The 12,088-nt window shown below is 36.3% G+C and overlaps 1 protein-coding gene across 2 annotated transcripts in view; it reads right to left on the bottom strand.

The window, feature by feature from the left end:
- The window catches only part of LOC126378879 (single-minded homolog 1), a 53,669-nt gene that overhangs the window by 25,015 nt on the left and 16,566 nt on the right, over nt 1-12,088 (bottom strand). The gene's annotated exons all lie outside the window — the stretch shown is intronic.

The following is a 12,088-nucleotide window of genomic DNA, read 5'->3' as shown; positions in this document are numbered from 1 at the left end:
TTCGGTTATAAAGTTGTTTAGTTTTAATTTATGCTGCGTGACAAATAATAGTTGACTTAAAAGTAATTTATATTTTCGTTAAGAATTTTATAAAAAAAAATTGTAATTGGACGATCTTAATTTTTATTGGATTTATTTTTATTCTAATGAAAAAACCTTTTTTTCTTTTTACATTATCATAATACGACATGTGACCTATCACGTTGATCTAACAGAAAGCTCGGTGAGGTGTGGGTACTTAGTTCGTTTTGCGATGGATGTACCTCTGACTACTCCAATTGCTTTCATCACACTGTTTCTTTCTCTATTAGTCAAAAACGGACATGTACGTATTCTCAATGAACATAGTCTAAACTTTTTTACCATTTTTAAGTATTTATAAGTAAGTACTCCAAAATAAACGTTCAATTTACCAGCTAAACAATAAAAACAACACTTGTGTGTTGCACGTGCGTTGCGTGCGCGCACGGATCCGGGACGCGCGGGGTGGTCGCGTCGTGGGCTATAGCTTTGTCTAAACAAGGGTGGTTTCTATGAGATGATGGGTGGAAAGTATATTCGGTGCTTCGCGTGGTTATTCAAGAATTTTGTAATTACCATAATTTTCTTCTTCCAAAACTAGTGCATAGGCCATAGGCACGGAAATAGAAACGACATCTAATAATAATAAGTACACCAATAAAAAAAACATAGAAAGCCATTTTACCTTTTTTTAATAATTAGGTACAATTAAATTTTTATGGCGTCAATAAATTGCTGTAGTCAAGTACTTATTATTTTTGTGGTACAAAAGACATCAACGGGATCTTTTAATTTTTCATATTTTTTTATTTATTTATTTAAGTATATTTATTTACAATCAAATGATATTTTAAATTAGTAAAAAAAAAATAGTAATTATTTTATGTTATTAATTTTTATTTGATATTTTTTTATTTTGATATTTTTTTAAGTTGATTATGTACTAAATAATAAAATATATACTAAGTATGTGTAAATTGTGTAATATGTATATTGTATATATGGAATTTACTCACCGATAGAACACCCCGGACACTTCATACAAACAACCTCGTTTTACACAGACACTACACATTGACATCATCGTACACGCGCATCTGTGTGTGATGTCTGATGCCATACGATTCAAGTCTAAACTATGTTCGAGGGGGGTGAGGTAAACCTAGCTCAGCCGCTAGTGGGGGGCGGAGAGTTGCGGACTTACGTAGTTTCGATCTACTCGTGCGATCAATGCATTGCTTATGAAACCTCGGAAACAGATTTACATGCTCGTTGGCAGAAGTCACTAATATTAGCCTAAGGTATTTTCGTAAGTAACATGGCATGCAATGGTTGATTTCCTCTGGCCAAGTAGTTAATGCCATTTGCGGCAAATCTACATACAATAAGTTCCGTCAAAAAAAAAGAAGGTCGATTTGGTTTGTTTGTAATGGCTATGTACTTAGCTATTTGAGAATAAAATAAAAAGATAAAATGTACGTGTAATGAACTATAACACTTTTTATATTTATTTAAAAAAAATTTGGTATAGAATAAAATATATATATGTATTATGTAAGCACCTACTTACGAATTTACCCACTTATAATTTTACATACATACATACATAAACTCATGCCCATGTTCCCCGAAGGGGTGGGCAGAGCCACAAATAATCAGAAGACCATTTGCAGCCACTTTTGATACGTAGTCCTAAGATGGATAATGATGAACCGTATGGTGATAGGGGATCAGCCTATCGCCCATATAGATTCATCATTGACTTATAATTGTATTTCTGGGAACGCCCAATTTTCATGTTTTGTGTGTGTGAATGTGTTAATTTTTTTCAATATTTCTTAAATAATTTTTTCTTTAAATAAAAAATAATGAACATTTACAAAGATTTTAAGATGCTTATTAATTTCATAGGTACTTACATCACGTTAGTAAAAAAAATACCGATCTATGCAAAACAATTTAGGTAAAATCTAGGTAAAACCGGTTAAAGCTTCAACGTAAGTGATTTTTATTGATATGACTCATTTCATAATACTATCTCCAAATCTCCAACAACTTTCGGAGATTACAAACATTATGACAGCTTCAAAAAAGTAAGTTCCGCCCAAATCGGTATAAAGACAAAGCAGATGTCACTCTCGCTTTCAACCGAGCTTATAAGCCCATAATCCGTCCTCTGCAATTGGATAACATGGCCTCAAACTCACCTGCAAAGGATTTAACTGCTTTAAAAGATTAACCCACCCTAAAAATTAATAAATCTCCTAAGTTATATCACCTCTAAAGATTCCTTGCGTGGGAAGATTTATGAAACAAAATGTCAGAAAAAAGCACATTTCGCGCCAAAAGTCAATATTACCTACATTGTCTTTTTCTAACCAGCAAAGGCACGCTGCGATAATGCCATTGTCTCTGGCCGCAAAGGACGCACGTGTCTATGAAGACTTTACACATTTTTGTTTACTTTTTTTCTGCTATAGTAAGGCACCTGTAGAGCGATTGTGTAAAGTTTTTGCGTTACGATCATTCAGCAATTTGCGTTGTCCGGTGTGGGAACGGCCATTTTTAAATGTAGGTGTGAGATTCATTTAGGAATTTGAATTTAAATGTAGAAGGCGTGCTGAGCGTGAAAATGTTAAATATCTGTTCCCATGATGAGTTTTAAATGTGATAATAATTTATCATTTTTTCTGTTATACTAGGACAAATATTTAATCAACATTATGCTTCTAATTCGTACATTTTGATCCTATGCAAATAGGTTCGATGCGTTATTTTCTAATTTACTTACGTGTATACTTATTCCTAGATTTGTTATGAGAGTTTGTATAAAGTATTTGTTATGTTATGTTATGTACGTACATAAACAGCAATGTCATAAGGAAATTCAGAAACTTGGGAAATGCGTTTCGGATCTAATCTGTAATTGGACTGGTTTTCCTTTCGGGTTGTAAGGTCAGACAGGCAGTCGCTTCTGTAAAAAACCGGACCTGTCAAATCTTTAGGTTAAGTAGGTACGTGGTGTCTGTGAAAAACGGTCTTACATCCTGCCTTTTCATTTGCAAAATCACTTTAAGTCAAAATTGTTTCGACATATACGTGACCACACAACAGTCGCACTGAGTCACAAGGGAAACTCTGAGAACGATTTACACATTAAAATTTACCATTCATAGACCAATCCTATACATTGACTTCGAAGTCATCGTTTTCCCACGCAAAACAACAAAATGAATGTAAATACTCCTTTCTCGCACCTCTAAGGAAGTAGAAACAAGTACGCAAAAAAGTTTTTGTCTATGGTGAGTCAATTTTTCGGTCGAAGGAGTTTGTATTTGTATTCTTGTAAGAGAATTTCAGATTAGGATTGAATTTGGAAACAAAGATGGATGGAGAAGATGTAGTTTTAACTAACGATTAATTTTAATTAAAGTAATTTAGAGCATATTAATCATTATTTATTTGACCCAAAGATACTTACTTAAAATATCTACTTCTATTAATAATTAAAAACAGCTGTTAAATAATGCAATAATTCAGCAACCCCCCCATATTTATTTTAATAAACTCGAAGTAGAGCAAAGGTGCACAAACAAAAGTAAATTACAGGAAAAGAACATCCATCTTTGGGTTCTTTACCCTACACACTCCTGTGTTTATAAAGATTAAGGTACTTTATCGAACACACTATTACACGGACGTAAATTCTGCAGCGGGGGATGGCGGAAAAAGCTCTACGTCTGCAATTTTACAAAACTGTCGAACTATGCAATATGCATTGCGGGTATTGTAAGAATGTGTGTTTAAATTATTTGTAGGAAAGCAGCAATGTGTTTTATGCCTTGTTTAGCATACGGGACGGATGAAAATAAGTGGCTGAATGAGGGGGCTATTCCGTTTTCGAAGATTATAAGGATTAAGCGTTTAATGCAGTAGAGTTATTGGTGTAGGGAGCGCAGCTATTTGTAATCTGTGGCAGCGACGCTCGAAACATCTGGCCGTTTTTGCAGCTCAGCTCAAGTGGGGATTTCAAAAAAGGAATAAATTAAAAAGAAAGCATGTCACTGTCAAAATATATTTTTTTAAATATTATTCGTAGTTGATGGTTGCCTTTTTATTTTATTTTTTTCAGACTTATACTCAAAATATATAATTTGGTATAATAGTAGTAATAATTTTGTAGCAGTTTAGTTTTTTTATTGCACTGTCCAGTTCAGCTTTAAGTACATGGGTATGTAAAAAATACGGTCCATACACAATTGTATTCTTCACATGGGTCCTCTTTTTTTTCACAACATCCTCTCTCATTCATCTTCCAAATTCAAATCCCTGCCATATAAAATGCTGCGAAGTGCAGTAAACTAACACATAACACTCCAAAATCCATATTAATGGCGAATCCGTGACTTTGAGAATGCATTCCATGCAATAAAAACAAATATAGTTCCAAAACAACAAATAGATCGTGAAAAAATGTCCAAAAGTGCCGCCTGTGCGTACGCGCACGTATCGCGCCCAAATCCTAACAGATCGGTTTCGTGCGTGATGTTGGCAGCATTTTTTTATTTTCTTTTCGGTTTGGATAGATGTTATGGGCTATGATCTATTTGTAAGCTGAGGTACGGGTTAATTGCTTAAGAGACTGAAGGCTTTTTTTATTCGATTTAGAGTGTTTTTTTAAACCAATAAATATTAGGGGTAATGTTGCTAGCTGTTGTGTTGGGGTTTTGGTGTAGTTGTTTTTTCGGCCAAGTAGTTAATGCCATCTGCGGCAAATCTACAATAAGTAACGTCAAAAAAAAAGGTGTTGTTGCGAATCCCAGCTCGGTTTGAATTTATAGATGAATGAAAAAATAAATAAATAAATGATATCACGTGGTTTCCAGGATTTCTCAAATCAAATCAAATCAAAGTGTTTTATTGCAATTGTACAGTCAAAAAAAAAGATCTATCAAAAAAAAAGAAAAAGATCTCATCCAAAAAAAAAAGATCAAAAAGAAGAAGAAGAAAGAGAGAGAGAGAGAGATCGAGAGAAGAAGAGATCTAAAAGATCTCTTGGTTCTGCTCGTATCCTCTATTACATGAGAATTAAACATAGCTGGCGAAGAGTGGGTGCATGCATTACTATACACCTTTGCCTACCCATTCGGGGATGTATTTATATACATACTTAAGTTTATACCTCATCATCATCAGCCCATTAACGTCCCTACTGCTGGGGCACGGGCCTTCCCTATGGATGGATAGGGAGATCGGGCCTTAAACCATCACGCGGGCCCAGTGCGGTGTGGTTATTAACGACTGCTAATGCACCCGGGACCAACGGCTTAACGTGCCTTTCGAAGCACGGAGGAGCTAGAGATGAAAACTTTTTTATTTTTGTGGTCACCCATCCTATGACCGGCCTTTGTGAAAGTTGCTTAACTTCAACAATCGCAGACAGAGCGCGTTAACCGCTGTGCCACCTAGCTCCTCGATTAAGTTTATACCTAATGTACGTTATGAACCTATATTAACTTTTAAGTTTATGAATTCCACTTTCAGGCATAGAGTAAGGAATAACACTACGTATAGAACGGCAACTCTCCGCTCCCCACCAGCGGCTGAGCTAGGTTTACCTCACCTATCGGTCTTACTTTAGTCTTCAATCGTATGGCATCAGACGTCACACACACAGATGCGCGTGTACGATAACGTCAATGTGTAGTATCTGTGTAAAACGAGGCTTTTTTATGATATGTCCGGGGCGTGTTTCAGGTCCCTCCATAGTGTAGTAAGTACTTTTTTTTGGACATGACTTATCGTACTTTTGCCTTAGACTTGGCCGGACAAATAGGGAGCGCTGAGGGCTCTCAACCGGTAGTAAGTACCTCCACATTGCAACTGATGCGTCACTAAGTAACTATGTAGCACAATCTATCGCCACGAACGTGTCGAACGCGTAAATACGCGCGGGCCATGCGCGCTGGGAGCACGTACGCGCAAATTTTGCGCAAACGCGCACAGTAACGATGTTGCTAATTGATGCTACAAAGTTGTTACGTTGTTACAATGAGAAAACATATAATAAATGGTGGATGCTGAGGCTTTGCAAGTCATGTGCAAAAAAATGGCGGACGTTCCCCAAAAAAATATAAAGTAGATGGCGTTGTATACTTTTAACGTGATAATTACCTATTTTCTCATTACTCAAGTACACTTAATTATTCAAAAATATAATATATAATGACAGAGGTATATACATAACGAGTATCACGACACGAGCATTAATATGTATACATTTTGGTACCATGTCACATTAACTTTTTGACAAAATTGAACTGTAAGTCTCACTAAATGTCAAATATGTTAGTGCGACAGAGTCCTAAAGTGGGTACATTATATTGCTCATGACTGTACATATAAAAATAATTGTTGCTTGATATTTGGATCAAGGGGGTTAAGGCCGCAATTCAAACAAATGTCAAATGGCAATATTGCTTTCTTAGATGAATTGCGTCGAAGTGGCCATTATGTTGCTACCAATATTGCATCTATTTACTTTGATTAGAATAATAATGGGTGGAAGATGTGTTGTGCCTGGGTCTAATAACTCATTTATTTTCAAAAACAAAGAAAACATTTGCATATGTCTGTTATCCATGAAATTACATTGCACAGCGCCATCTGGAAAGTCCTTATATTAAGTAGGTAGGTAAAGCTCGCTGCATACTGAAGCGACACCGTCGGCATTCCGGAGGTTTGATGGCAAGTCGTCCACTGAAAAACTGATCCGCGGACGAGTTAACATTTTTTACACTTTTATGTAGTCTACTCGCCTGAAAGGGCCAGTTTAAGTACTCCAAATGAAAATGAAGGGGTGAATTTGTCCTAAAATGTTGTAAACGCTTTTTGCTATGTGGAAAAGGCTACATAGAACCATTAATTTAGTACAACAACTATCTAATACAAAAAGGGTAATAAGATAAAAATTTTTAACTTCATATACTAAATCTATAACTATGTAATACTAAATTGAAAACAAAGAGTCTTCCTAATTCTAAATCGATAAATGTCTGTAGATAAAGTATGATAAAGTATAAGATACTTACGTATATTAACTACAACACCTTGTATAACTTGTGACTTGCAATAAACTTCTATTCTATTCTATTCTATTCTATTCTATTCTAAAGAGTATAAAGACTCGTATCCACGCAACAATTAACGCGCAACACGTAACGCTCAACATGTATGGCAACGTTGCACAACTGTGCGCGACGTTGCCAGCTGAAGCGCAACGCGGCTTGTCGTTTGTTGAGCATCAATTGTTGTCGAGTGGAGACGTGACGCGCAACAACACTAGTCCCTCTGACTACATGTTGTTGACGACAGAAGTATATACATTGTTTTAGGTTTACGCGGTTATTATCATAATTAAAACACATAATAACGGGTTCTTGCCGCATTTAAATCAGGGATATGAGACTCCAGATACATCGACACTGTTTCAAGTGCCATGATCACGGGATGATTACTCATCAGTCATCCCGTGATCGTGATCCCGTTATTATGTGTTTTGACAGAAGTATAGTAGATGCGTAGACAGACTACGTTGTTAAACAAAAGTTCCGCGCCATCTTTCAACATGTTGAGCAACATGTTGTGTTGCGAATGTTGCGCGCCAAATGTAGCCAAGTGGAAACGCGGCTTAAAGTACTAGCTGCAACATTGTTAGTAAGTATAATACAACTGCGCTATCGGTTTCAGGCACAGAATAGGTGCTTACGAGAAAATTGTTATTACAGTTTACAGTCCTAAGCTTCCACTGTAGAATTATTGTTTATTTTATGCTCCTACTATGCAAGTAATCTAAATAGAACTCAGAATCTAAGTACTTACTTATTATTTTTATCTTCTTCTTATTGTGTGGGTTGTGAGGTAGATTATCAATCCTGGTGTCAGGGTTACTATTGAACCGCCAAGGACCCCTGACATGGCTCATGTAACGACTAGGTACTTACTTACACCAGTAAGTAGTAATCGGGACCAACGGCTTAACGTGTGTTCCGAATTCCGAAGCACGGATCATTGTACTTTCTTATTATTTTTGTAAGATATCGAAACGTAAAAATATTTTGTAACGACCCCTTTCTAATTACGTAGTTTTACTAATATGAATTTGGTTTTCACGTGGGTTTGACCGGAAGAGCTTTCTTTTATAGATAAACGCATCTATTGTAACATTTTGTCTTTTTGTTTTTGTTAATATGTTGTAATCATCATCACCAATTTAAGAGCCACTCTCTTGTCGGTTCATCCTCCTTGCTACTTTTTAGGGAAAAATAGAGCAGTGGTTTCCTTCTTGCCTTCTTGTTTCTTCTTTTTTTGATGTTGTACCTAATATACTTTTATTTTCCAATTGAATTATGAGGAATCCAAAGGTTTCATTACGTCCCTGATAACATTTTAGGGTACTTAAGTAAGTAATATTGAAGTATTTTGATGGTTTTCTATATTGACTGGTTAGATATAACTAACCAGGGTTTTTTCGAAATAAGCAACGCGCTCAACCACTGATGATCACAGCTTTACATAAATAAAAATATAAAAAATAAAAAACTCCACGTTCTTGGAAATATATCAGTCGGCCATTTTGAATTGTTTGTTTAAGAAAGATGGCTACCGCGCGCGCTGTTTGTAAAGTCAATAATGCGTTTTTATTATTTTCTTTAAACTGGTTTTGAAGACGTTTTTATTGGGATTCAGTTTTTTGGTAGGTTCTGTACGTTTTTTTACTTATAAAGGTAAATAATGTAATAGGATGACGATATACGAACTTCTTGAGAGCGGTATTAAATAATTAAGTAGAACACATTGATCTATGGAGGTGTGGTTGTTAATGGTAACACCATCACTAAAAGCGGTCAACCGAAAATAAGTAAAAAATAAAAATGAGATTGATTTTTGATCATCTTAGACTGGTTTCTATTTATTAGATTAGCATTTCGTAATTTATCGGAAAAAATGCGAACTTTCTTTGAGGTACAAGTGGCTTATTAGTTCTAGTTTGGGAACGTCAAATGTTTGTAAATACCTACTTTACTTAATTTTTATTTTTTATTATTGTAAAAGGGTAAATAACTTAGCCACTATTAGATGGAGACTTATAATTAGCCTGTAGTTATTGTCTGGTAATTATTTTAGAAAATGTACATGGTCGTAAGTCATTCTCAAAATAAATAAATAATAAATACTTAAATAAAAAACCTAACCTAGGTGAGGGTATAAATATGTGTGTGTATCTATGCAAATTTTGAATGCCTTTATTATTAAAAACTAATTTTAAGAATATCTTATATTTATACAACGTAACCTGACCTGATTTATTGTAGATTTGCCGCAGATGGCATTAACTACTTGACCGGACAAATGGGGAGCGCTGAAGGATCTCACCCGGTACAACGTTTAAGACAACAGGCCTGAGGGTGCCCAGTCGGGCGCGAACCTCGGCTCAGGGCGTCGTCTGAGAGGAAAAATATTTGAAAGAATTAATCGATCCTAGTGGCGATAGCGATAAGCGCTGATTGAGGGAAATTGTCGACCACGCCGGCGGGGTCGGTATCCGGGTCCTGAAGTGTTTGGTGTCGCGAGCTGATTGGCCGCCTCTATGGCTAGAGTAAAAACTCGTGTAGGTAAGTATTTGTATACAGGTATGTTATGTGCTTCACTGTAACAAAATTTCAAGTCACTCTGCTGTCCTAGTAACATTCCTAATTGAAACCCAATTTACTTAGAAATAGATTGCATATCTAACTATTTAAGTTTAATAATATTCAATATCTTACGAAAAAGTGTTGAAAAGTAAATTACAAAAATAATAATGTATTAAATTATGTATTTACACAACGTTTATCGGTCACGTGAATTTTATCAGTTTCAAAATTTACACAAAGCAATTGACAATTCCTTTGTTATTGAAATAATAATTATAATTTGTATATATCATAACTCAACTAATTCCGATCGGAATTGATCAAAAAATGCTATGCAGCTGCGATTGATATTACTTAAAAAAACAAATTGCTTATGAATTAAAAATAATAAAAAATACTTACAGACATCTTCCGCCTAATTACAAAACGAATAAAGACAATTCCTTTGTTATTGAAATAATAAGTTTATATTTATCATAACTCACGCCCTTAATTACGAGCGGGATGGGCAGAACCACAATTGGTCAAAAAATGTTATGCAGCTGCGATTGGTATTAAAAAAAAATGCTTATGAATAAATTGTGAGGCATTGGATTGACATCCATGTCTCACACTAGGTTTGTGTCGAGTTAATTTTAATATGTGCTTACTAACATAGTATAAATCCCTTACTAACCATTATGGATGTACATTGTCCGAAATAAAGTTTTTTTTTTATTATTATTATTATTTGTATGTCATTTCCATATCTCGGGCCTATGCAGGCCCGGACTTTTGGAAGGCGTTCGTGGGGCCGAAGCCAACACATAGCCATTATTATTATTATAAAAAAAAGATTTACAGATATCTTCCGCCTAATTACAAAACGAATAAAGACGAAAGATATCCCGCGGCCGCGGCGCTAGTGTCGCGGACTTTGCATGTTCCCACTTTTGAAACATTACCGGCAATAAAACGGCGCAAAAGTTATGTAAAAAGAGCTTTATTACTTAAACCTTTAGGCAAGTAGGATCAGAGTACGGTCACGGGCATTAATAATATGTATATACACTTTGGTTTGGTTGGCTGGTTGAAGAGCTCGGTGGCGCAGCGGTAAACGCGCTCGGTCTGCGATAGTTGAATTAAAGCAACTTTCGCAAAGGCCGGTCATAGGATGGGTGACCACAAAAAAAAAAAGTTTTCATCTCGAGCTCCTCCGTGCTTCGGAAGGCACGTTAAGCCGTTGGTCCCGGCTGCATTAGCAGTCGTTAATAACCATCAATCCGCACTGGGCCCGCGTGATGGTTTAAGGCCCGATCTCCCTATCCATCCATAGGGAAGGCCCGTGCCCCAGCAGTGGGGACGTTAATGGGCTGATGATGATGATGATGACACTTTGGTACCATGTCACATTAACTTTGTTGACAAATTGAACTGTAAGTCTCTATAAATGTCAAATATGTTAGTGCGACAGAGTCCTAAAGTGGGTACATTATATTGTTCATGACTGTACAAGAAAGAACATTTACGCATATAAAAGTACGTGCGAATCAAAAATCAAGATAAATAAAAGGAATTTGACATTTGCGCTTATAAAAGTAAATGCGCAACGCAAACAAATGACAAACAGCAATATTGTTTTTTTTACCGACTTCAAAAAAGGAGGAGGTTCTCAATTCGATCATATTTTTTTTTTGGATGAATTGCTTCGATGTGGTTTCTTTTAACCCCAAACGCATTCTGTTAATATAAGTACATATTATTATAGTTGCTCATTCGGCAGAGAAGCGATATTGTTTGTTTATATATTTTCTGGGTTCCCTCTCCTCTGCAGAACCCTAAACCCGTTTTTATTGTTATTCTTCTGATCGTCTCGCTAATGGCAAGAAATGGTGTGTGAACTCTGGGGAACGTTTTACATAATTTGAATATGGAACTTCTTTTTACGTAGGGGGGTGAGGTAATCCTAGCTCAGACGCTGGTGGAGAGCGGAGAGTCGCCTTATTCTATGTCGTTACCCCGTTGGATAGCGAGGAAAATATGCTGCTCTAGGTAATGCCCGGACCGGGAGTCGCCACTTTGCTCCCTTAGACGCTTATATTTTTGAATGAAACAAAAACTAGTGTTTTTTATTGACGTGACTTATTGTATATTTGCCGCAGATGAGATTGACTACTTGGCCGGACAAACGGGGAGCGCTGAAGGCTCTCACCCGGTACAACGTTTAAAACAACAGGCCTGAGGGTGCCCAGTTGGGCGCGAACCTCGGCTCAGGGCGTCGTCTGAGAGGAAAAATATTTGAAAGACTTAATCGACCCCATTTGGGTCGATAGCGATAGGCGCTGATTGAGGGAAATCGTCGACCACGCGAAGTCCTGAAGTGGTCCTGAAAT

The sequence above is a fragment of the Pectinophora gossypiella genome, chromosome 27, assembly GCF_024362695.1.
Source record: "Pectinophora gossypiella chromosome 27, ilPecGoss1.1, whole genome shotgun sequence".
Taxonomy (NCBI): domain Eukaryota; kingdom Metazoa; phylum Arthropoda; class Insecta; order Lepidoptera; family Gelechiidae; genus Pectinophora; species Pectinophora gossypiella.
This window is presented reverse-complemented; position numbering and strand designations above follow the sequence as displayed.